Here is a 23,038-nt window from a genome sequence, read left to right as displayed (position 1 = left end):
GAAAATCATGAAAAGAATGTCATGAAGTAAACAACATCTAACTAAGCTATTTCTCGAAGTAAATGAGAAAAAAACATCTTTTTGGATTTTTATGTATTTTTATGTGAATTTGACATGCATGTAATTTATTGTTTGTGAATGTGGCAGCGAATAGCTGGCGTTGAAGTGTGGTTTTGGGATTTGAGAGGATGTAGGATGGTGTGGTTGGGTCCTAAGAGGTCTCAGGTGGCCTTCTGGAGGATTTTCCCACACCCGTCCTTCAAAAGAAAGCCTACAGGAAAATCTACAGGAGGACACAAGAAATCTACAAGAGGAAAAACATCGTTCTATAGGAGTCATACAGGGGGAGGCCGAGAGCATTTTTGCCTATTTTGAGGGTGTGAGAGTGGGTGGAAAAGGTGTATTAAGGTTGTATTGAGGTGTTAGGGCTCCTAGGGTCTACCAATAATCATTAGGAGAGAGAAAGATGATTGGATTTGCTCAAGGAGAGAGGAAGAAATTCTATGGAAAATGCAGGAAACTAAGGCAGAATTGAGGGGAGACTTGGGCGACCTGGAGGGCATGGATAAGATGGAGAATGGGATGGCTGATAGGCTGGCCTGCTGTTAGAAGATATCTTCTACATAAACAACTGACAGTCAACCAATAAGATCAAGCAAGCAATGAAATAAGTGCATCTATGAAAACAGAGTTTTGCATCAAACTAGTCTAAAATGTGATCTATGAAAGGAAATGTTGATAACTACTGCAAGGAAGGAAAGCATGAGAAAAGACTATTGCAAATAAATAATAGAGCATGATGAAGAAGTTCTGAAGCAAAGCAAACTATACTATTAACCAATTAAAAAACTGCAAACACTAGAAGTCCTATGAATGAGGAAAATCTATGTTTTTGGGGCAGCAAGACAGTCTTTGCCTCAAATCATGGTCCCAAAGGGAGGAAGAGAGGAAGAAACATTGTTTTTAGCCTCTTGAATCTTCTTTCTATCACTACTTAACCTGCTATAGAAAGAACAAATGGAAGCAAACTATTGAATCATCAAAAGAAACCTATTCTTGACCATAAAAGAAATTCATCTAACAGCAACCTGATCTACAACTAAAATAAAACATACAAATACAAGTAAATAGGAGCTTGGCTACTCGGATTGTGTCCTAAACCAAGAGTTTTAGCACTCTGAGGTAACTCAATGCTAACTCAAGAAGGATTCCATCTTTATTTCCAAAACAATAACAAGATTACATGAAACTGTCAAAATAATAAGCTCGAAGTTGAGCAGAGTTTACATAAACAAAAGTACAGCAAAAATCCAACAAACATCCCATAAACATCTGACCCTAGTGAGGCCCTAGGCCTCTCTACTTATACAAATGAAGCTACCAACATCTTCCTTAAAATCAGGGAGGCTTGGCTCCCAAAACTCGAGATAATCATCTATCAACCTCCACTTGCTCGGCTGCTTTCTAGTGCATAACTTGGCTGCTTGTACTCTGAGCTGAATGAATGGGAATTCGAAGTGAGGATTAATAAATGAGGCATATTCCCTCTTATATGTCCTCTCCTTTGTCCACTTCGAGTTATTATTGCCATTTGTCCACTGGATCCTCGACTTTGACCTCAAAATTCAATAATAATCTACATTAAACACATATTAGACCACATGGCATCATAACTAACTCAACTCAGTCTATAAGCATAAATATAATCATAAAATCATACAATAAGCTAAGAGAATGGTTGATTTGATTACGTTAGGAGGTAAAATGAGCCCATATAATTACCCATTTACGAGGCTAATCACACAGCTTCACGGAATCTTAACTACCTTTGAGATGAGAAAATGAGGCCCATCAGATATGAGAGAAGTCACATTTAAAGATTCACGAAGAGGAAAGGAAGAACTCAATGAATCAGGACATATTTTAGAAGAAGAAGATGAAGTAAACTTTGTCAAGAAGCTTCAATGGGGTTCTCAAAGATTTAGAGGTAAAATACCTTTCAAATGTTTTGCCTGTGGTAGAGTCGGTCATTATGCTACTAAGTGACCTCATAAAGATAAATATGATAAAGGGAAGGAATCTGCAAAATGTAATATAAAACAAAGTGTAAGTAAAAAGAGCTACTATACTCATGAAGATACCATTAACTGTTTATCAAATAGTGATGAAGATGAAAATAGTAATGACTATAGACTTCTAATGGCTTATGAAGATGATAATTTTTGGGATGCTTTAGAAGAAGATGACCTTCATGAAGAAATCTCTAAACTCAAAATCTTTTTAGAAGAAAAGAATATGATTATAGATACCTTGACATACCAACTTGTTGAAAGAGAAAAACACAATGAAAAACTAGAATGTGAAATTGTGGGTCTAAGAAAGGATCTTGAGAAAACAAAATCTTTGATTTGCTAAAGGATAAGAAACCTTAAATGAAATTATTAAAGTGCAACATTCTCCTATGACAAAGAAAGCTCTTGGATATACTGAAGAAGCATCTCAATCACAGAAGTAGTCAACCTCCACCAAAATCTATCTTGATGCAGCAAAGAACAGTGAATAGTATGAGAATCGTCAGCAAAGGCTTAAAGCAGATCACCAGGTAAATCAGCCTCAATTTTCTTGAAGGATGAACAAAAGCCACAACCAACCTCAGGTAAATCATACTTAATTTGCTTCAAAGATGAATATCAATAGAAACTACAATCACTAGGTCAATAGATTCGATAATCGCAGGAACTTCTTTAATGGTCAATGTTTCTCATGTCATAATTTTGGACACAAAGCTGCTCAATGTGTTGCTTACAAAACCATCATGACTATAGAAGCACGAAATCAAAGGAATGTGATAGGGATCAAGAAAATTTCCTATAATAACTTTTCTCTTCTTGAAAATGAAATAGAATGCTCAATCTATAACAACTTTGGCCATGAAGAATCTAAATGGAGGAGTAAATTTCAGCAAATATCTCAAAAGGAGAAAACTCCATTAAATCCCAAAATATGGAGAAAGAAAGAACCACAAACAGACAGATGTGGTATATCCTTGTACGTAAAAGGATAAGAAAATCAGTGGTACATCGATAGTGGATGCTCAAAACACATGACAGGTGACAAAGAAAAAAATAACTCATATAATGCCTTAGAAAAGGCAAAGAATGTCTCATTTGGAAATGACACTCCTATTTTCATTAAAGGTAAAGGCTCTATTTTCTTGAAAGGAAAGGCTAAAGCTAGGAATTTTATGTATGTTGATGGTCTAAAGCATAACCTATTGAGTGTCAGTCAAATGTGTGATCAAGGAAACGAAGTGGTGTTTCAGTTAAACAGATGTGTTGTTCGTGAGCTTGATATAGGAGAAACTGTTATCAAAGGTACAAGAACTCCAAAAAACTTATACATACTCAAGGGAGGACAACAACAATGCTATCTAAGAAAAAATGATGAAAATTGGCTATGTCATAGAAGATTGGGACATCTAAGATTTTCTCAAATAAGAAAAGCATGCAGATTCTAGGTTGTTCGTGATCTTCCAGATATCAGAATTCCAGAAAATACAATATGCAAACAATGTCAATTTGGTAAGCAAATGAGATCTCACTTCATTGAAAAATAAGGATCAGCTAGTGAGCCTCTTGAACTTGTTCATACTGATTTATGTGGACCATCAAGGAAAAAGTCACCTTGTGGAGAAGAATACTTTATATTGTTCATTGATGATTTTTCCAGAATGTGTTGGATAGGTCCTCTAAAGCATAGATATGAAGCATTTGAAAATTTCAAAGCCTTCAAAGCTTTGGTTGAAAATGAATCAGATCGCAAAATCAAATGCCTCATATCTGATCGAGGAGGGGAATTTACCTCCGATGAATTCTTTGACTTTTGTGAACAACATGGAATAAAAAGGCAATTCTCCACCACAAGGACTCCTCAGCAAAATGGAGTGGTAGAAAGAATGAGCATAACTGTTCAACAAATGGATTGAGCTATGCTAGATAAATCTGGAACTCCTGCAACCTTTTGGGGTGAAGCTACATTCGTAGCCGTCACTATTCTCAACCAAGCAAATGTTCGGGTAAACAACACTCAAACTCCACATGAACATTGGTATGATAAGACTCCTACTATAAAATACTTTAAAGTTTTTGGAAGCAAATGTTACATCGAAAGGATTGATGAAAAACTTGGTAAGTTTGAACCTAGAGAAGATGAAGGTATTCTTCTTGGTTACTCTTCCCAAAGTAAAGGACATAAATGTTATAATAAAAGACTTGGGAAAATTATTGAAAGTATTGATGTTGTGGTTGATGAAGCATGCAAAAATCAAAAACAGATAAAAATCGAAGATTATGACAATGAAGAAGATGGAGATTATTTTCCCACATCAAATCACACTGATTCTGAAAAAGAAGCCAATGAAGCACTAGAAGAAGAGATAACGGTAGAGGAAAAGACTCCATCCAGGTATGTTCCGAAAAATCATCTAAAAGCTCAAATTTTAGGGGTAAAAGAGGTAGGTGTACAAACAAGAAGAACTATTACAAAAACCTCAAGCTATCTAACATTACTATCCTCCACCGAACCTAAAAATGTAAATGAAGCATGCAAAGATGAATTTTGGGTCAAGGCCATGAATGAAGAACTTGAGAAAATTGAAAATAATAATACTTGGGAATTGGTTCCTAGACCTCAAGATAAGAATATCATAGGAACAAAATGGATATTCAAAATCAAGCTGAATGAAAGTGGAGAAGTTATTAGAAACAAGGCTAGACTTGTTTGTAAAGGATATGCTCAAAAATAAGGTATAGATTTTGAAGAGGCTTTTGCACCTGTTGCTAGACTTGAAGCCATAAGGATGTTTCTTGCTCTTTCTAGTTTTCAGAAATTCAAATTATACCAAATGGATGTAAAATCTGTCTTCCTTAATGGAGACTTAGAAGAAGAAGTCTATATTGAACAATCAAAAGGATTCATTCTTGGAAATGATGCAAAACTTGTATGCAGACTCAAAAAGGCTCTCTATGGTCTAAAATAGGCTCCAAGGGCCTGGTATTACCGTCTTGAGAAATATCTCCAACAACAGGGTTTTTCAAAGGGGTAAGTAGATAGCAATCTATATACAAAGATTGACACTGATAAATTGCTAATAATTGTTGTTTATGTTGTTGATATCATTTTTGGTAGCAATGAAGAATCCAAGAGTCAGAATTTTGCTTCAGTAATGTAATAAGAATTTGAAATGTCCTTGCTTGGTGAGCTTACCTATTTTCTTGGTCTACAAGTTCAACAAAATAAAGATGGTATTTTTCTTTCACAAACCAAATATCTCAAACAGATCTTGAAAAAGTATGACATGGAAGATTCTAAACCAGTATGTACGCCAATGGTAGTAGGATGCAGTCTCAGCTCAAATGATGAATCCACAACAATAGATCAACCACCTTACAGATCCATGATTGGCATTCTGCTTTATCTAACAGGTACCCGACCTGACATCATGCATGCAGTAGGAATAGTTGGAAGATTCCTAGCAAAGGAATCACACCTTTAGGCAGTCAAAAGGATTTTCAAAGATCTTCAAGGAAAATAGAAATTTGGTTTATGGTATCCTAGAAATACAGATCTTACCCTTCATGCATATACAAATGCAGATTGGGCACGAAGTGTTGATGACAGAAAAAGGACTAGTGGTGATGCATTCTATATTGGTTTCAGGTTAGTGTCTTGGTTCAGCAAGAAACAAAGTTCAATTGCATTATCTACAGTTGAAGAAGAATATGTGGCTACTGCATCTTGTTGCACACAACTACTTTGGATGATGCAAACGTTGCAAGACATTCAAATCACATGTACTCCACCCATCTCCATTCTATGTGATAATACAAGTGGCATCAGTATTTCAAAGAATCGAGTCATGCACTCCAAGACCAAGCACATACCCATCAAATATCATTTTCTATGTGAACAAGTCCTTGGGAAAAAGGTCAAATTGGAGTATGTTCCCTCCAAAGAATAGGTTGCTAATATATTCACTAAACCACTACTGAGAGAGACATTTGAATATATCAGACAAAAGATGGGAGTAGTTATTGCATCATCTTGCTGTTAAATCCTATTTTTCAGAGAAGGGTTGTTATACGCGAGTTTCATGAAGCGTAGTCGCATACATACGCGGGTTTCTGTGGGCATAGTCACGTATATGTTGGTTTGAGGAAAAGTAGTGGGCCAGACTTAGGAAAGAGGGGTATGTTATGGTTTCGTCAATTATCTACTCTGTTTGATGATGGTTACAATCTGCTGATAACATGTGGAAATATATTGGTCCTCATAAAGTTGTTGATAACTTGATGTATATCTGATTGATGATTATGCTTTGATATCTCTTACTGATATATGCAATAATCAAATCTAACAATGAACATCTAGCACAGGTTCAAGCAGAGCATATGCTTCTAATAATGCATTGTTGGCATTATCTTAGAAGATCTTGGTACAGATCCACATAATTGTTTTGATTCAGGTGACTCTTTTGATGATGAAAATATATAGGTTGTTGATCCTGACATTGCTGATGGTGCAGATCATATATGGTGTATGATAGTTGCTACTGACTCTCATGGTCTTGTTTAGATCGGTTGTCCTTATTATAAATGGCATGCATATCATTTAATGTAAAGGTCATGAAAAGACCTAATTTGTAACCCCACTATGCATGGGATGGATGATGTAATATTTCTTGTTTTTTTAATGTATAAACAATTGGTATATCCCTAATTAGTTGGGAGATGGATGTATGTATGAGTCATTGGTGACAGGAAGGTCATTGGTGATGTATGTATCGAATCATGTTATTCTTTTAGAAAATATTTTTGCGGACTTTGACTGTGCTCAGGGGGAGCATGGACTCAATCATGGGAGCTCAATCAGTACACTTCAGCATATCAGAGAATTCAACATGTACTCAAGGGGAGCATGACCAGCATAATGTATGTCAAAGGGGGAGAATGACCCTTTGCCCTTGATGTCAAAGGGGCATAGTGACGTGGTGTTGTTGTTTCCATCAATTCGAAAGGGGGATATTGTTGGCATTATGACACAAGTATTGTCCTTGATGGAAACTCCCTCAGATGAAAGATCACAGTACAGTAGGTTAACAACAAAGAATTATAGATTAGTCTACACAGAATGAAGAAAGAGAGGTATATGCAGGTTCACCTTGACCAAGCTATGTATACGTGCAGGTTCACTGACCACAAGTAGCGTATACATAGACACACACTTTCAGAGAAGGAAAAGCATGTATAACTTGGAAAACTAAGTTTTTGGTTCAAGGTATTTGGTTCATGGTATTTTCATCCATGGTATTGGTCCAGGGCATTTGTTCTGAGGTATTCACCCTAGGTATTTGATCCAAGCTATTGGTCCTAAGTGGTTTTGATCTGTGGTATTTAGAAAGGCCTAAAAATATACATGGAGGAGAAGATCATTAGGCCAAGGTGTTCAAGTATCGAATATCTGATGAAGTGTGAGATCTAGTATGCAGGTTATTAGCTTATGGTGTTGTGCTTGATTTGAACCTTAGCAGTTGATGGAGGATAAGATCTAATGATGGATTGGGATCTTAAGGCTTGAAATGAATTATCTTTATATGGTTTGATCATGTTTGTTCTAGATCTGTATACTGACGCATGTGTTGATCTGTAAATATTATGATCTGGGTATAACTGAAGTCTAGAATAACTGCAGAATTATGAATTAATATTTGTAGATGTATGAGCTGGCTGGCTTTGAGAAAAGCGTGTATACACACAAGTTTGACACATGGAAGTAGCGTATACCTTATAAAAAAAAATTCAATTGTTTCTGTTTACTATTGCAGAGTTCTGGGTTCTGGTTTGGGTTCTAGTTACTGTATTCTGGTGATAGTATTATGAATGATAAGATTGATGGGTTGTCAAAGTGATTGATTGATTTGATTGTGGTTGGTTCAGAAAGTGATTGGTTGATGCAGATGTATTTGATGATTGAATTATAGTTATGATGGATCAAGTCAGAAAATTTATGAAACGTGGTCCTTGGAGGAAGAAACAGGGTCGTAGCCTTCTGTAGGTCGCAACCTATGTAATAGTAAACATATCGGCTAGTACAAGAGTTAGGGGGTTGTAGCTCCCTTCCAGGAGAAGATGGATAATGAGAGAAGGTTGTAACCTTCTGTAGGTAGAAGCCTATGTACTGGTATAAGTCTGCACCAGTATAAAACTGTAAATAGATTTTCTTATTATTAAAAGGAGACAGAGATGACAGCAGTAGGTGGTTTTCACCCACATTGGGTTTCCACCTTATATCTTGCTATTAATGTGTGTTGCTTATGTGTGATGGTTTATTCTACTTTTACTGCATTGTCTAATAAATCTCTAATATACTAGTTAAAGTTCAATGCATGATAACCTAGCTAAACCAAAAGCTCTTTGCATATACGCTAGTTGCCTTAAGTACAGTCGTGTATACACGCTAGTTCACTTAACTGAAGTAGCGTATACAAATCTGTTTGGAAAATTAAATTATTGATCTAATAATGCTGATTGACCTCCCCTCTCAGTATTATTTCCAACAGAGAAATTATTCCCAAAATTAGTCCAACAACTATTGCAAATTGACGGATGATGGGGCAGGCAGCCCGATGTTGATGGTACGGGATTTCATGTTTAGGCCTGGGCGGTGACGAGTTACCAACTTCATAATTACGAGTAGGGGAGAGGGAGTGAATGTTATTTCCTTGAATAGAGGACGGATTAGTGGGATTAGTGGGACAATCAGCCATAAAATATTGGCTTCCTTCCATTTAGTGTGAAAAATCTTGACAGTGCTGGACTCGTCAACATTCAGTGGTTCTCGCTGATATGAAGTCCCAATCAAACCTAACACCTTTGGTGTAGGAGTCCCATTTAATATAAAGGCCTAGTTTCCAAATACTTATAGATTTTCGTAGGTTCTAGATTTTAGCTCAAGAGAGTGATGCAATGGTATCTTCGAAAAGCAAGGTGAGTGTGTTTGCTGAGTGTGAAACACAACATTTTCTAGGTTTTACTACTGCAAAAAACAGGGAAGACTGATCCTTTAAGTGAGAGGTAATAGTACCATCTAGAAAAAGACACAAATGAGCTGAAAATACATGTCCAACATCTAGTGGAATAGTCCGCAGTGTATGCGACACCCATTACAAACAATGAGCGAGGGAAGATCCATATAACATCTACCAGAATAATCCACAAAGGATGTGACAGTTTTTATAACTGATACACAAGGAAAGGTATATCTACTATCTTGTGGAATAGTCTAGAAGGATGAGATAGCAGTGAAAACTATTAAAGCACATTCCCAACAAGATAAGCACTAAAATAGCCGAAATAGTTCAACTATCTTAGTACATGTGAAATCAAACATGAAATATAAACATTCATAGAATACTCTTACACACCTTCATAAGTCATGCAAGAAAATGTGTTCACCTAAAAAGTCTTTTGTAATTAAGAAACAGTTCCAAGACACATGTTTTCATTTTACATCACTCGCCCCAATAGTGGGACATTGCAGCCACTCCTTGCTCCTCAAGGAACCAAGTGATCTCTCTGATGATTTGCCAGAGGAGCCAAGGTGAAAAGTCCTTTGCTCATAGAATGAGGGGGTATATAAAACTAAAGGGGTGATATTTACTCCTTATGACTCTCCAACTTCCTATGAATTATTAACTTACATGACTCTTCATCTTCATGTGTCTCCATTGGACTTCCATGTTACAATACATTTGATTTACAATATACATCGCCTAGCATAGTGATGTGGCATATGAAAGCTCATGACATGACTCAACATGACACTGTCGACATAGACTGGCTTGATGATGTGGTAGTGTCAAGCTATTATTGTTGGTGTGTGATGAATGTGTTCTTGGATATGCTTTCTCTTCTCCTCCGCATAGTTTGATAATGTGGGGTATTCAATGACCTTCGATCTTCGAAGGTGGTTTCACAATTGTGCTCCTTTTGTAAGCTCTGGATGGGTTCATTCATCCAGTCAGCTATAAGTGAGTCTTTAGACATGCTTCCTCTTTTTATCCTATTTCATCATCCTGCCATGATTTGATAGTGTACCTATTCTTGCAATTCACTCATGAAGGGATGACATCAATTAGAATACTCCCTAGTCTAATATGGTTCATTATTATCAATGAACTAAGCCTATAATAGGTGATAGACTAGGAAGGATGGCCCAGTAACTGCGCATTGTGCATTTCCAGGTGACAGGGAGATTCCAGGAAAGGAGAGATTGGGTCTAGAATTTGTTTTTGGAGCCATGGGTTGATTATACATAAATAAATAAATAATACACATTTTCAACTTTGCATTAAATGGAATACATTCTTGGATATATAACATATATAATTTAATTTCGAAAGTTTGTATTTCAACCTGTAGTACAATATTATATTACTGATTATAATATCAATGATATATTCAACATTTATTAAGATGTGACCAATTGAGCAAGAGTTTGTAAACTATCCATTATTTTGTAAGAATAACCTAACTTTCAAGAAATTTCTTTGATGGCATATTAAAAGGAAATATATGAATAAATTTTGAAGAAGAGATTTGACACCTGTAACTATATATTAATGTAACAAACATATAAGTAATATCGATTCTCAATTATTTACAAAATAAAAGTTTTTAAATAAAGAATGTGTTATTTAGAGTTGAAGACAAAATAGTGTAATGATTTATTAATGACATTTGTAAGGTTGATGTAAAGATTAAATTAACAAGATATAATAAGATTGTTGGCAAGCTATTCTTTTCCTTTCCTTCCTTTCTATGACTCTCACCATAAACCACGGTAAGGATGAAGAAGATTATTCTCTAAATAAGATCAAGGAGGTAGTGATACCACCTTCTTTGGCCTCGGTATCACTAACACGTGCATGTAGATAATAATAGTAGAAAATATATACCAGCATAAAGGATTGCATTTATGATGTTATTTTACCTTAACTAATTTTGTACATTGTTTACTCATAATCATTTTTACGTAACCAGAACGAAGCTACAATGGTAGAGGCATGTTGATGACAAGACCAACAAGAAGCAACACTATCATCACCACCATCACCACTCTGACTAGCACAACTATAGCTGCCATCACCAACTCCTCCAGCACCTAGGTTACCCATTATAATGCGTTCATTGGAAGGAATCTTAGAAACACTAAAAGGGTCATGAACAGAAAGGGGAGAGTATGAACAATCGCATTCTCAGGAATGAAACCTAGAAGAATGTCGATGATTAGATCATAGAAAACCTCATGAGGATTTTTGTAGGGAGCTGAAAAAGATTAATCTCTGAGAGCTTTGAGGACGATGGGCTAGAGAACGTGTTGAAGAATGGCTGGAAAGTATGACAAAGTGTTTTCCACTAAAGGAATATGCCCCCACCTGCAAGATGGATATCATTATATTAAAAAATAAGAAAAAGTGATTTAATTTGGTGAGGAAACCTAGAAAAACATTTGCATCTCACATCAGACAATTTTCCCTCAGAGTTGTTTGAGGAAATATTTCACGCAAATTACTTGCCACCCTACTTTAAGACTAGCAGGCTAGGGTATTTTGTGTGTTAGTGCAAGGGAACAAAAAAGTAGAGCAATATGAGATGAGATCTATGGAGCTCATAAAATATGTTCCCTATCCATATACTGATGGATGACAACTGGGAGGAGATCCTTTTCAACAAACTCACAGAATAATACAAGGGGTACACCATAGGTTAATTGTTGGATATATGGATGACCTCATGTCTAGCGTGATTTCTAAGAGGCTTCATTCAATACTATTCATAGGGAAGGAAAAACACCATCATTAAATACCAAAGGAAATTATAGAATGCATGTAGCAGTTAATAACAACCAAGTAGAACATCAATCCATTGTTGTGCAGTCAACAATTACAATTAACACCTTAAAAATCAAAATATTATTTGATTTTGGTGCAACTAATAGTTTCTTTTCTTCATATTCATTAGATAAATTTGGATTGGAAGCATGTAAGAAAAATTATTTTAAACATGTTAAGGTTGCTTCATGGGAACAACAATCAGAAGAGTTAAGTGTTGAGGAATACATGGTGGACCTAGGGTTCTGTAAAACTAAGTTGAAACTATATTTCATTTTCGTAGGAACTTATGGCCTCATAATTTGGATGGATTGGTTGGAAGCTCACCAAGCTTGGGCGGATTGTTATGAAAAAAGAAATCTTTGCATAAATGATGAGGGGAAGTTGATCCAAATCGAGGGTATTAAGAGAAAGTGTCTTTAGACTTCATTTCAACCTTTGCAAATGATGAATTGTCTTAGAAAAGTTTGTAAACTATATGAAGTGAGGGAATTTGGCAAGGAAAAGGGACCATACTTAGAGAAATATCTATTATTTCCTAAATTCTCATATGTTTTCCCTAAGGAATTGCCAGGGTTATCGCTTGAAAGGGAGATTTATTTCATGATAGGATTAAAACCTGGTAAAAACCAATTTCTAAAACACCCTATAGAATGATGACTCTGGAACATCAAGAGTTATAAATGCAGTTAAAGGAATTGTTGGACTGAGGACTCATGTGACCTAGTATTTCACCTTGGGGTGCACCTGTAATTTTTTTCAAGAAGAAGGATGCCTCCTTGAGACTATATATAGACTATCGATACATAAATTCATCTATAGTGAATAATAGGTATCCAATACCTCAAATTAATGGTCTCTTTGAACAAATGAAAGGGGCTTCTATCTTTTCAAAAATAGATATACATTCTAGTTATCATCAATTATGAATTAATGATAGAGATATTCCTAAGACTTCTTTCTAAACACGCTTATGTCATTATGAGTTCACAATGGTGCCATTTGGGTTGACTAATGCACTAGCAATATTCAAGAATCATATGAACAATTTTTTTCATAAGCACCTCAAATTCTTTATATAATTCTTCTTAGATGATATTCTCATCTACTCCAAAAATGAAAAGGAACTTGAAGAACACTTACTAATATTGTTATCTTACATAAGGGAGCACCATTTGTATGGATAATTATTGAAGTGTTCCTTGTAGCAGAAAGATATTTATTAACTAGATCATATTATATTCGTTGAATGGATCTTAGTGGATCTTGAGAAGGAAAATAAATCATTGATTGGCTGATACCGAAAATTGTGCATAAAGTGTGTAGTTTTATGTGATTAGAAAGATATTATCAAAAGGGTTGTAGAATGATTCTCAAAAATTTCAAAGCCTATAACAACCCTCTAGTGCAAAGGAGTTAGATATGAGTGGACTGACGAATGCCACACTACATTCATTTATCTTAAAATATTATTTACCATTACACTAATTTTGTGAGTTCCTGACATAGATAAGGACTTTACCATATGTAACGATTCATCCAAACAAGGATTAGGTGCAGTATTAATCCAAGACAAAGGGGTAATAGTGTAAGCATGAAGGAAATTAAAAAATCAATGGGAACTCTACTCCATGCATGACTTAGAGTTGGTCATTATACTGCTAGCTTTAAAAATATGGAGACACTACCTTATAGGAAGAATCTGCATGCTCAAAAGTGATCACCAGAGTCTAAAATACTCATTTACTGAAACAAACATAAATGTCAGGAAACAACATTGGAGTGAATTTTTAAGTGAATATTACTTTGGAATTTCATACATCAAAGTAATGGAGAATGTAGTGGCAGATGATATAACTAGAACACCAAGGATCTTTTCCCTTATACCCAATAAAGTGGATTTTAGGGAGTGTGTTAGAACATTTCTTAAGAGATAACTCGTATTAAATGGTCAAACCTAGACTTCAAAGTAAAAGAGGAACCAAGTTGCGGAAGGGTATGAACTAGAGAATGGTGGACTGTTATGATTCTAAGGAAAGATGTATATCATTTATGATGGTGGTATTCAAAACACCATCCTTAATGAATCGTATACATAACTTTATTGTGCACATGAACACATAAATAAAATGCATGCTAACATAAGGAATCCCTTCTTCTAGGTAGACATGAAGCACAATATTATCCAATTCATTACAAAATGTCTTAAATTTCAATAGGTAAAAGCTGACCACCGTCACCCAATAGGTCTCCTACAACCATACAACATTCCTATTTCCAAATGGGAGGGTATTTCCATGTATTTTATTGTGGGAATACCTCTTACTCCATAAAGGATCAATTCCATTTTAGTCATGGTGGATAAGATAATTAAAATTGCTCACTTTATCCTCATAAAAGATACTTATGAAGTTGTTGATGTTGGTTGGGTATTCATAAATGAAATTATTATATTTCATGGAGTACCTAAGAAGATAATATCATATAGTGGTTCATGATTCAGCTCAAGGTTTTGGACTTTTATGCAATGTGCTTCAGTAAGACAACTATATTTAAGTACGACTTATCACCTTGAGATTGAAGGACAGACAGAAATGGTGAACCATGTAATGGAATATATGCTAAGAATGTATGTTATCGACCAACAAACACATTTGGAGAAGTAATTCTCCTTAGTTGAATTTTATTCCACTAGAAGTTACCATATTTCAATTGAAATTCATCGATATGAAACATTATATGGAAGACCTTGCAGAACACCACTAAGTTGGGACAGGTTAGGGAATCGAGCGACTGTGGGGCCAAAATTGATTCAATATATGGAAGAGTAGGTAACACAAATTAGAAAAAAACTAAAACAAACACAATATAGACAAAAGAAATATGTTGATGCTCACATAGTAGATAGGAGTTATGAATTAGGAGATCAAGTTTTTATCCATATCAAACTAAAAAAAATCTCCATCACATTTTGAAAGGGGACAAAATTTTCACATTGCTTTATTGGACAATTTAAATTTTGGAAAGAATTAGACCTGTTCCCTATCATCTTGCACTTCTACCCAAATTGCATAAAATTCTTAATGTTTTTCCTATATATGTACTAAGACACTACATAGCTGATGAATCTCATAACCTTCAATGGGATGAGGGAACTCTTATGGTTGAATTATTATTTATATTTTAGTTCTTGATAGCTCACGCACCACTTGGTGGACTAATTTAAGGTCTACTCAGACAAGTATTGTCCTAGATATACTACTTGGGAAGACATAGATACCATGCATCAGAATTACCCCAACTTGTTTTGATTTTTAAAACACTTAAAACTTTTTTTTTTTGTATATCTTTACTTTTACAAGCCAGATTCATGACATTATCATTTGGAACTTATCCATAGCTATGAATATTTACACATGAGCATGTTATGTAACATGATTAGGCTTTGTCGTGTATGTTTAGTTAAATATGAACATATTGCTGGTACTTGGATACCCACGTGAATTATGTTATGAATTAGATTTCTACATTTTTTATTTTTCTTATGAGCATGTTTGATTACGTTAAAGACCATATATTTCTTATTATTGATGAGATGGATATAATTATAATGATCACTGTGTACTATTTGATGTGAAATTTAATTACAGGTATATCGGCTCGACATAGCCAAGTATGTTATATGAACTTAGAAATCAATATCATAGATGTCAAAGAAATATAAATACAAGGACAATGTTATTTGAATATAATTTGGTTATGAATATATCAAGCATATGTTATGATGTGTGAACAAGTATTTACGTTGCAGATGTAATCATTATCCTAACCGAATACATGATGAAAAACTCCAAGAACAATTAAGGCCTAATGAAATTCCATGTTACGGTGTTAACTTTGGTCCTACCAGGAGGGTTGGAGGTGTTTCCCACCATTTACCCTCCAAAACCTAGAGTAATGGTAGGAGTGTGTGATTCACACTCCAGTAAATGTGTGATGATGACTTCTAGATGCTCACTGAGGAAGTTGGGTTGATGTAGTTGACGCTTCCCCTTGGGCTTTTATGGATGGTTAGGTCAGTATAGCTGATGCCATGGCATATTTGTAATATCCCTCCTTGGATATAATGTTTCCTTTTGACATGGTGGAAAAAGGCCATGAAGAACATTGACATGCTTATGTAAGTAAATAATTTTATTAATAATTAATAAGAAGGGGTTGAAAGAAGTTAAGAATGAAGCACTCATATATGAGATACTGGCCAAACGAAATAAAAATTAAAAACTCATTGGTAGATGAGATTTGGGAAACACTTTCATGATAACAACTCTGGATAAGATTCTAGATAGGCTTAATGGATGGGAGAGAAAAATATGTTAAGTTTCTTAGCTATAGAAAGATGCTAAGCTTGGAAAAAAAAAACCATAAAGCATTGCGGGAGAGAAAGGCAATATTTTATGGAAAATCCTAAGCAAGTGTTGGTAATAACACAAAAGCAGGACATCGTTGAAGGAATTAAAACATGAAAGGAAGGTATTAAATACCAATGGATGAATCAATAGAGGGGCATTGATACCCTAGCAAAGATATCTCAGCACGGAGGTGAACTGGAGGATTGCAGTTCTAGGTTGGGAGGTAAACATGTGAGATTCTCAAGTGGACTCTATCTGTGATCCTGGTGGGAGTATTCTACTATAAATTCTATTTCAATTACTTACTCTCTTAATATCTTATGGTTAAGAAAAAGTTATTCTTTGTAAATAGTCTGAAGATGTGCAAAGCTACTTAGGTTTCTGTAGAATTCTGAATATTTTATGTTGGTTATCGTGTTATGGTATTTGGATTTAATAAAATAATGCATGAACTTTGAGACAATTGGGTATTTCTAACTCAGAAATACACCCTACTATTTCAGCGTGTAACAGTCCAAAATTAAAAATATCTAATTTAACATTAATTTAAATGAGAGTGCCACTTACCAAGCCTAATAACCATGATTTTAATTAACTAAATGTTACTTGAATGAATAGTGCTTACCTGTTTACCTGTGGTCGAAGTAGGCTTACCGCAACAAGGTTTTGGGGACGACTCTCCACCCAACTGTAGGCTCAATTGTGCAACATCTTGCTACAACTGGCCACCCCCGAGCCCTCAATCAACGTTCTACTGCCAGTGACTCCTAGGTCTTAGTATACCATTCTCCCAAGAGAATGAAAGACAGAATCTTGGAAAGATGGAATGCCAGAATGCCTCTCATCTTCCTCACCATCTATTAAATAGAACAAAACATTGGAAGGGGAACCACATGCACACACTCCATGTGTCTGCGTGCAACTTTTTTCTTGTTTTATTTCTTTACTTTTCTTTTGATTTTTAGCTTTCTTGTTTTATTTCCTTCTTTTTGATAGTTTTCTTGTTTTATTTCTATTTATTCTTATTTAGAGCTTTAATATGGTTATTACTATTTTTATTTTTATTATTTTTATTATTTATTTCTTTTTATATAATTTTTAATATCATTTATTATTTAACACTTATGATTTATTATTTTTATTATTTATTATTAAATGATTTAGTTATTATTATTCACTATTTTTATTGTTAATTATTATTTTTGTATTATTTTTATTATTTTTTATTATTTTTTATTTTTTATTTTTTATTATTTTTTATTTATTATTAAGGGGAGGGATATTACATACTCTCCCACTTTAAGGAACTTCGTCCCGAAGTTAAGTTGAATTATTTATTACTTATTATTTTTATTATTTATTATTTATTATTTATTAACTTCATGTTGCCAACACCCTCTGCTGAACTATTATAACCAGCAGGCATCGAAAGTCCCCAACACCCCGGGAAATCTCAAGGAATCTTTGTCCTTTTTCCCACTTTCGGCACCAGGCTAAGCCTGACCCGGTCTGTATCCTAGTCCAAGGCTGGCCCCAAGGCTCGCGCCTGACTCAGACCTCATCTGCCCCAAGGCAGGTAGCCGATCCGGTACTCAATGACCCCGGGCATCTGGCAAGGCTGGCCCACTCCCTCCACAACTACTAAGGCGCACAGCCCCTGACATCGAAGTCCTTTACATCCCTTCCAGACTTCGGCATCCCAATCCAATAACAGGCACCAAGCCTAGAACATCAGGCACTTGGCCTCCTCAAGATGGTCCCATAGCTCTTCTAGAGCTATCCATCAAGAGCTATACACAAGACAAAGGAACCACTGGCATATGTAGTGTTGATTGAGTTTGTCCCCAGCCCATATGGTGTTACTTATTCTCCCTCGTGCGTATGGGCTCGCACAAGATCATCAAATAAACCGGCCCTCTCGGCCCATTTGTGGAGTCCTGTGAATCATCACACCTCAACATGCAACCAATGCATTAGCTATACCATCATAGTATCATAGAAAATAATCCACATGCCAAGTCTTGCATGTCATCATGTAACATTCATCATTGTTAACCGTAACATTATGAATAATAATGAACTACATGCTCATGCATGTCATAAATTTTTACGGAACTATCACATGCTTCACCTCATGAAATACCATCATAAGTTATGACATCAACATATTTACATCAAAGACATATCATGACTTCACATAATAAATGAACCACATGTCACTAAACCTCATATTATAGCATCATAATTCCTATGCCACGTTATGCATATCATATCCATCATGAGTATTCAACATTAAATACCTATCATCACGTAGTAAATGAATATGTCAATATACCTAGACATAACATCATAATGCCTATGCATATCATCATCATCATAAGTATACATCATCACTATTGTAACAACTATATAAATATGAATCACATGAGCATGATCACCCTCATACCATCATATCATGAAACATCGTTAATCTGAGAAACATTTCAATACTTATCAAATATAGAATAATATTCTATAAGCATTCTTATCATGATTCATCAATTTCATTTACTAGTACAAACATTGAATACCAAGTATGAACTAACATTATTCTTAATCTCTCATCACTTGTTCTTCCTTCCCCAATGAAATTCATTGCTAATATGTTACCATTTGTATAATCATTTAAATCATCAATATCAAGTTAAAATTCCATGATCACTATACATATTTTTCTTATCCAAATAGCACACATACAAGAGGTCATCCTTATTTAAGTCTGATTTTATGCTTAATCTACCTGCATGAGGGCTTGTTGCCCCCTCATGATTTATTCATTAGTTGCATAATTTTCATTGTTCATCCTAAAAAGATTTGCTACTACCACCATTATCATCTATGAATGATTTGGTATGCCCATTGTATTTTGGCAATAACTTCTTTCAATACTAATGATGCGCACTAGTAAGTTGTTTTGTATGAGGTAACAATATATGATCAATCCACTTGTGAGTGAAATTTATTCAATTGCACCCTTTATTAGTTGAATCTCACTTCTTTTGCCAATTTATATGTAATCCTTATCAAATTCTCATTATAGAATTTCCAACTATATTTCCAACAATATTTCTTCGTACACTTCATGCTCAATGTTTTCTCATTAGTCTACATCATGTATTTCTTTTTTCAAAAAGTTAAACAATTACTATCCTTGGAACATTTTCTAGTTTATCATTTGTCATTTCTCACTGATTACAAGTGCTTAGAACTTCCTATAATGACACTTCTATAGGCCATCACTTTGACCCTTACCAATCATGTTGACCAATCCACTCCGTGTCTACTAGCTTCAAAGATAGAAATATTATTAAATTGGCCTTGTTTTCTCACCTTTAGTCATACTAGTTTATTTTCCTCCTCTCTCTGAAATGTATAAAATTGTTACACTAGGAAATATTGTTACTATCACATAACTTATCTTCTCAAATTGAGGAATTTTATTATGGATTCACTTCTTTAATTCAATGTTATCATACCCTTCAGGCCCTTGACAATGACCCATTTTATTATTCAACTGCGTTAGTTGATCATTAATGTTGCTTCCACTTCTTAAGGTTGTTGTCTATATATTTTTCCATCACCTTATTCTAATAATAGGTTTGTTGTTCTTCCAAGGCTAGTATCTTGTTATCTTAGGTTTATATTTATTAGTTCCCTGAAATTACACCACTATTTTCTCACACCTTCGCCAAATAGCTAGTGTCTCTTTAATTTACATATTAACTAAACTAGTTTTGCATGTATGCCACTTCATATTTAATGGTCTCTTTTACAAGTTCATTCCAAGCTTTTAATTTTACATTATCAAGTAGATAAGATGCATATTGATTTCTTTGTGCACTCATCAATACCACCATAATTTTATTATCATCTTTGTGAAAATAGGTGTGTTGCAAGGAGCATATAAAGAGGTGTCATCCTCATATGAAATTTCTTAGTGTTATGAATTGCTTGTTATATCTTCTTTACCTAACCACAAAATTTCCTTCAGGCTATAGTTTATGAGATATAAAAAGATATCAAAAGAATTTATTCCACTTTTGATTAATGCATGGAAAAGGAGATGCAACCATAACTATAAACATGCAGAAAATTGGACAAGGAAAATAATCTTCACTAAGTGAAGATTCACATTAATTTCAAAGGCCACCTAATAGCCAACATAATTCTATGTTAAAATATGACTACAAAGAAAAATGGGAAAAACATTCTAATAGAAATAAAATTAAAACAGGGGTCAATATTTCAAAATAATTATACCATGAATATTTTCTTACAATTAATCACCAAAATAAAAGAGGAAAAGAGTAGACAGGTTATTACCCGTTACTATTTCATGTTCTATAATTTTCCATTTTCATATCTAAATTCCCTTTTAATATAATGAAATGTCGCTTATATAAATTCATTAATAACTTCTATTACTTTAATAGATTATACAATTTACATATAAATACTAAACATACACTGTAACATTTCACCAATTTTATTTTTCCTAATCCATAATCATCCTTCATGATTAAATTGATTTTGAAAATATCCATGTAAAGTCTATCTCCATATAAAATTTATTTTGACTTCTATGATATTGACTCTTTGTATATTGTATATTTTAAATTCAACACTGAAATATGTGGAATTTAAGAAAAACCAATGTCACTGTGATTGTAAATCATTATAAAAATGGGTATTTTCAAAAATGATATTTTGAATTTTAGTTATACTTTAAACTTTTTAATACCAACCTTTATACTATACATATATGTATAAGGATAATTCTTAATATTTCTCCATTTTCACTACAGAATGCTAAATGCAAATTTCATTTTCCAATTTATTTATTTCTCTTAAATTGTTTTAAGTTTCATAATCGTTAGTTATTATAATTTAGTTGAGATTACCGATTTTCATTATAAAGGTAGAAAAGTTTTGCAATCTTGATGAGGAAAATATTTTTCCAGATTTTGAAGAACAGGCCAACTATGATCATGTTGCTGAAAATTCTTGCTGAAAATTCTACTTTAGTATGGTACCCTATTTTTGAAGACAGAAGACTATGGTTTGATGTTTCTTTTAGGATGGATGGGAATAGAAAAGATGACATAGTTTTGAGCTCCTGTAATGAAGAAAAATAAAATCATTTCCAGCTCAGATTTAAACGATTAAATGGAACCAGGCCTAACCTTATCTCAGAAATTCGTATGGATGCCCACACTAAAGGTTTGGATACTCCCTCACAACCTTCGTCGACCTCCGCGCATTCCGAATCTCGCTCAACGCAAATATGAAAGTCTAAATGAATAAAGGAAGCCCAAAACAGAGCTGAGATAGTCCAAAACTGCTGATGATAGAACTTTCAATGGTGACAATATTTAATACTAATAGAAAATCCTGTTGCAATTCAATGGACCCTGACTATGGAGAAATTGGGGATATAAACCATAGATAACGAAAAAACAATGAAGAAAAAATAATGCAATTTGAACAGTACATGGAGAAGATAATTAGTCAAAATAACATAAAGAAACAGTTGGTGACAGTCTGCAGAAGAACCCAAACCTTTAGAATCATCAATCCAGTGGGGTGCCAAAGCAAAGTGAGTCAGTTGCTGGTGTGGAAACTTCTCCAAACAGAAACAGAAAGAAATGAATGAGTCAGGCAGGATGATGTTTTGAGATAGATGTAGGTTTTTTTTCTTTTAATTTCATTTTCCCATTAAAAAAACTAAATTAATGGAAAAGAGGGTTGAATTTTATGTTCGAGTTCACAGTACAAAATTGCATGCCTCATTCTGATTTGGCTGAGAAAACTTCTCAATGAATTTCATTCTCCTTTTAGAACTTGATGAAATTTGAATCCCAAGGAAAATAAACATTGGAACCTGTTACTTAGGCTAGAGTCTACAAGGAGGAGGAAGTTGGGCCATAATAGCCATAAACAACCAAAAACCGAAAACAATGATGCCCAAAACTGAAATCTGACTATGTTAAATGTAGCTCTAATATAGCAAAATGAAGAGCCAAAAGTGTTTCACTAAAACCAGAGGTATTCTTACCCATTTTTCTTTTAAATTCCAAAGCAAGGTCAATTTTTTTTAAATCAAAACTTCATTTTTGGCCACCATATAGCAATTTTCAGCAGCCATTCCCAACCGTTGTATGGGACAGTTATACAATCATATGGAATCCATACTGAATTGCACAGAATTGCTCACAAAACCGCTGTAAAAATCAATTTACAGTACAGACTAGCCTTATTTCTCAATTTTCCTGACAGTATAGATGAATGGAAAGCAGATTGAAGCTGTTTTTTTTTCCTATATTGTTGCCCAAATTTGCAGATCTAAAAGGTTTAGCTGCTGATTTGCTATCTGTCAGCAGATCCAACGAGAAATTGATTGTTTTGGTTGCTATTTATTAATATATTTGAGTGTTTTAAAGCTGGTTGTGGGCAGATTTGCCCAAATCTGTGTGTTTTTCAGCTGATTGAGAACAGATTTGAGTCTTATTGGACCGGTGGTGAGAAGCATTGCCTAGATCTAAGTGGGCTGTTCTAGGTGCGCCCTGGTCCAAGTAGAGAGTTGGTACATGGCCCCCTGTCGAAGGGCAGGGTCCGGGAGCTTCTTCATATCAAATTT

The sequence above is a fragment of the Pinus tabuliformis genome, chromosome 5_1, assembly GCF_031772625.1.
Source record: "Pinus tabuliformis cultivar Carrire ecotype Pingquan chromosome 5_1, CPIR1, whole genome shotgun sequence".
In the NCBI taxonomy this organism is placed as follows: Eukaryota; Viridiplantae; Streptophyta; class Pinopsida; order Pinales; family Pinaceae; genus Pinus; species Pinus tabuliformis.
Note: the sequence above shows the minus strand (reverse complement) of the source record.